Source organism: Hydra vulgaris, chromosome 13 (genome assembly GCF_038396675.1).
Source record: "Hydra vulgaris chromosome 13, alternate assembly HydraT2T_AEP".
Lineage (NCBI taxonomy): Eukaryota > Metazoa > Cnidaria > Hydrozoa > Anthoathecata > Hydridae > Hydra > Hydra vulgaris.
Genome location: NC_088932.1, coordinates 15,733,885 through 15,739,260, shown reverse-complemented (window position 1 = coordinate 15,739,260; position 5,376 = coordinate 15,733,885). Strand labels below are relative to the sequence as shown.

The 5,376-nt window shown below is 24.3% G+C and overlaps 1 long non-coding RNA gene across 1 annotated transcript; it reads left to right on the top strand.

Annotated features, from left to right (window-relative positions):
* The first annotated feature begins 586 nt into the window (after positions 1-586).
* On the top strand, positions 587-4,952 carry LOC136089222 (uncharacterized). The gene is made up of 2 exons (XR_010642866.1): positions 587-987; positions 3,657-4,952. It is a non-coding gene; the product is annotated as an uncharacterized LOC136089222 (long non-coding RNA).
* Positions 4,953-5,376: the final 424 nt, after the last annotated feature.

Here is a 5,376-nt window from a genome sequence, read left to right as displayed (position 1 = left end):
TTTATTTCACGAAATAAAACTGGTAGAGAAAACTATACCAGTTTTATTTTCTGAATTTTATCAGTTTTATTTTTTTCAATATTCTTTGTTTATTTTATATTTCTTTACTTAATCCTTTTTTATTTGTTTGTTATGTTAAGTAAATCATAGAGACTTTTTAATAAATATTTTATTAAGTTAAGCTTTTCTTAATAATTTTCTTTGTTTATAAGCTTAAACATTTCTTTTATACTAACTCCCTTCCCCACACATACATACACACATAAACACATAAAAACAAATAATTTACTCTAAATTATTTTAAATTTAAATTAAATTGTAGTACTGTGTGCGACTTGTGCATAAGTTTAAGATTTTATTTTTTAAATTTTACACTAACTATATATTCATTTCTATGAGCATTATTATATAAGATACACAAATTGTATATATTATATAAAAACATTTGAGAGTATTATAATATTACAAATATATGAAAGCAGAATGTTAAAAAAAAAAAAAAAGATAAAAAAAAAAAAAAAAATCAACTTAAATAAAAAAAGTAAACTTAAAAAAAAAAAAAAAAGATAAAAAATTGAAAAAAAAATTGAAAAAAATCAAATAAATATATAAAAGTAAAAAAAAATGAAAAACAATATATTAAAAAAAGGAAAGAGATACCAAATTAATAAAACAATAATATATATCACACAACCTACATGTGAAAGCAAAAGGTTGTAATATAAGTGTTGTGTTTGTAAAAGAGACTTTAAATAGAGTAATATAATTGGATAAGGTGATTATAACAGCATCAAAACAGATTGTATCACGACAAGAAGTGGCTAAAACAAAACTAAAATACTGTATCACAACATGTTGATCTAAAACAACATATTATAGATTGTATCACGAAACGAAGTGGTTATTACAAAGGAAAAACAGATTTACAGCATTGAGACATTGAAAAAGAAATCAGAAGCTTGACATAAAAAATCCTCGGACTTAAAAGTAAGTCTTTAATAACGCGTGTTAATAACTATTTCTAGGTAATAAGTATTTACAACTAGCTTTCAAAAGCTTTTTTTTTTTAATGTATAGCGATTGTTTTGCATTATTACTTTTACTAAATTATGAAGTACCTTTTTTAGACAAACTTAATAATAACAATTATAAATATTGTTAAATTTAAAAATCGTTCTTTTCATCTACAGTATGTACTTAAGTAATATACAAAATGGTTATTCATGATTATTTTGATAATATATTTTATTTGTATATAACTCAAAAAATGATTCCAAAATTATCCTTACTGAAACAACAGTCTCTATTGACCGGCATATGAACATTTTTTTCAAATCATGCAACGACCATAATTATCTTCTATGGCGCATCCTATCAAAAATACCGCCAGCGCAATTACTTTTAACATTCTTAACTTATTTTCTTTATAAGAAAAAAATTCTTTAAAAACTTAAATGTAGTCAAGCTAGCTTATATCACACTGTCTGTCATTACTCGTTCAGCCAAAAATCGTAAAAGTTGCTGAAATTTCTTTGTTGGTAACTAACACAGAGATTTCATAAATTTGAATAACCTATAAGTTAGCTTTTATTGCATACAAATATTTTTCAAAATAATTTACAGCATTTTTATTAAAAATACTATAAATCTAAACTTCATGAAAAACCACAAGATTGCAATAGATTTTCTTGCTACCAAAAATCATTCTGTATGACTGTAACTAAGATATGGAACAGCATGTCTTTAAACACACGCAGCTCAGCCTTTTTTTAAATCATTCAAAAGATTAAATATAAAAAATTTAGTAATGTTTCCTAATCTGATTGCCATCTGTTTTTGCCAATTGCCAAGTGCTTCTGAATTACTTAACCATTATTGTGATTGTTGATTTAACATTAAACTTATATATCATTATCATTTATATATTTAAGTGATTGCATGATTATTCATATTTGCCGTGACGCAGTGATTTTTGGTCTGGCTCAGATTCAAGGTGACAAACTCTTATAAATACTTAGGTAGACATAGTGTGCCTAACTTTTGAGATTTTTCGAAAATGATTTTCAAATGTTTTCATCAATAATAATACAATATATGAGAAATCAATAATTTTGAATAATGTAATGGAAATATTTTTGAATCTAGACGAACTAAATAAAACTTACTTACTAATTTAATTGTTCTGGAGTGCAATCAAACTTTTTGTTGTTTGATCAAAAGACACATGTAATTTTTTTTTTTAGGTCTATCTTTTTTTATATTTTCTTAAACTTTAATTGACTTTTAATTCTTCTTTTTAGTTTTTAATTTGATGTTACTTTTATATTTTGCTCTGTAATTAATAACTAATTAGTAACTAATAATTCTTCTAATAATGAAAATTGGCACTAGTTTTGCTGCAAGAATATGCGACATTGCATGAAAATTATTTCATCGACAGAAAAACTGCAGCTATCAGTTATGTTTTCATTTCCTCTTGCAAAATCGACCAAGTAAACATTAGAATTGAATTTTTTGGAAAAAACATTTTCAAGTCCTAGATTTAGTTTAAAGCTTGTTTCGCCACGACTCATGAAAGTACTTAGGCTGCTAAGATGACATAAATATATGCTTTCCTCAAAAAATAATAGACCTTTTAAAAAAAAACTCTTACTTTGACCTGTAATATCATTTGTTGCTTTAGAAATTAACCTTAACTAATTATTGTCATAAGCAGTAATTATGAAGCACAATGCAGTATGAGATTTTTCTATGGCCATATAATACATATTTTGGCTAAATAATAAATCCAAGGTTAAGTCCGGTTTATCTGCTCAGTAGTGACTTAATAATCAGCAAATTATGTTTATAAAATACATTGGGATTTAAGAGCTTTAAAATTGGGCCTTAAAAATATATAAAAACAAAAGTGATAAATTGTAAAATGGCTTAAACTACAAATTAAACTTGTATTTAATTTTTGTCATTTAAAATAAAAAACTTTAAATAATGAATGACTTTAAAAACATACTTTGACAGTTTCTGTGATAGATATATACTATATATTTTTAAATAATGTTATAAGTTATAAATGTAAACATAAATTACTTTTATATAAATTATATAGTATATAAAAAGCAATTGAAGTAAACAATACTACTAGTGATATAATTGAAACGATTTGTAAAAACTAAGCAGTTTTGCAGATCGCGAAAAGAAAGGTTTTTGTCAAAAAAAATATTTATTAACTTTTGAAAAATTGTGTTGCAGATGTCTACGCTAATAAATCTTTTGACTTTAAAAATTATCCGAAGTAAAAAAAGGTAATTTCAAATAATATAGGGTGTATAACTAAAAGTTATTAATAACAAAAAGTCTATAGTTATAAAATTATAAATTATAATAGTTATACTTAATTAAACTGCTTAGTTTAATTAAGTTTTTGCAACGATTTGTACCGTTGCAATTATTTCACTAGAAGTATTGTTTACTTCTATTGCTTTTTATATACTATATAATTTATATAAAAGTAATTTATGTTTACATTTATAACTTATAATATTGTTTAAAAATATATACTATATATATATTAACTATAAATAACAAAAAAAGTTAAACTTAAATAACGAACTTTTTTTTTTACAATTTCTATTACTATTTATGTTTTTATATTTTAGAAACGTTAAAAAACGATGAAATCATCTAAAAAATCTGAAATAAGGCAGTGTTAAACATATTTTGATTGCAGAAGAAAAACCTAAAGACAACGACTTGTAACTTACAAAAATGGTTAAGAAGCTCAAGCTCGATATATTTATGTTATGATAAAAATACCATTTTGTTCAAATCACGAAAAGATTTTCCTCCGTAAAAAATTTAGAGTTGTTGCTGGAAAGAGTGTAAAAGTTTTGCAATTGGTTTTTAATAAATATCGTTGCACATTTAACTTGATTACCTGATGATTATCATTTGTGTATTGATTTTTTTAGCTCAACATCAAAGTAAGAATTTTACAGTTGTGTCCTGGGATATGATGTATCTTAATAGATTGCAATAAAGATGGGAATCCAACAATTCATTTTGTTTCTTATAAATTTAACTTTAGAAATATAAAAATACACCATTCGAAGCTAATTACTATAAACCTCACAAAACATTATTTGTCCGAGAGTTTAAAACGTTTAAAAAAATTGAGTTTTGAAATTAGTTATTAAAAGGCAGGCTAGTAACTCAATATAATTGGGGAGCAGCAAAACTGTTTATCAATTACCAAACTATCGAGATATCATTTATTATTACTTCGATTTTTTCATTCACTTGTGTTTCAATCAGCCTTGAAATATAATGATAATAGGGTTCATACTATTTTAACACTTTCAAGTAGTCAGATATTGCATGGTTTTTAGAATGCTATTAAATTGCCCGTAGGAATTATTCTTGTATGATCTTCTCACAAAGAGGCAATTAAATGTTCAAAACATGATGTAACAACTATGCAAATAAAGGCAACGCTTCCTAAACCTCTCTACATATTGGAACTTTGATGCAAATTATTTTGTTAATTAACTTTGATGTAAAGTAGTAGTTTTAAATAAAGTCAAACCCATATCAGTCAATTCATAAAAAAAAAAATTGTGAATTTGAAATACTAGATGGCTTAAAAAATCTAGACTCTATTGTCAATTTAATTCTATTTACATTTTGCGGACTCTATTAATCCAATGAAAACATTAAGAAACTCTTTGCATCATTTTGTTTGTAGTACATGCATAAAACACTTTACGAGTGGGAATGTCGAATTTTTTTGTGCATGGTGTTAATTAGTATTAAAAATATTTTTATTCGTTGCATTTATTAAAAACATTTTTATTTAAAAGATATTTTTGTTCCATTATTTCTTTCATATTGCTTTTTAATTGTAAAAATACTTGGAAATTGTTTATTTTTGAATAAAAGCACTAGGAAATCGTTTATTTTTGAATAAAAATACTAGGAAACCGTTTATTTTTGAATAAAAATACTAGGAAATTGTTTATTTTTGGATAAAAAAACACAAACAATAAAATAGTTAATACTGTTTGTATACACGTTGAATCTTAGTCCAAAAATTGATTCATAGTCACTTTGAACTCAGTCTGCATAGCGAAAACATATCCACTTCATAGCTTGGACTTAATCTATAAACAACTTTATCAAGCGTATAAAAAAGGATATACAATTACTGAATAGCAAGGATATATAGAAATCAGTCTATTATATCAGTATATTAGAGTATAAATGTAAATTAGGTTTTTGTTATTATTTTTATAACTATTCGGTTCCAAAGATATTTAAAAATAAAACGTGCAATTTCATCCGCTGTAAATAAATGCCCTAGAAAAAAAAAACCGAACTAAA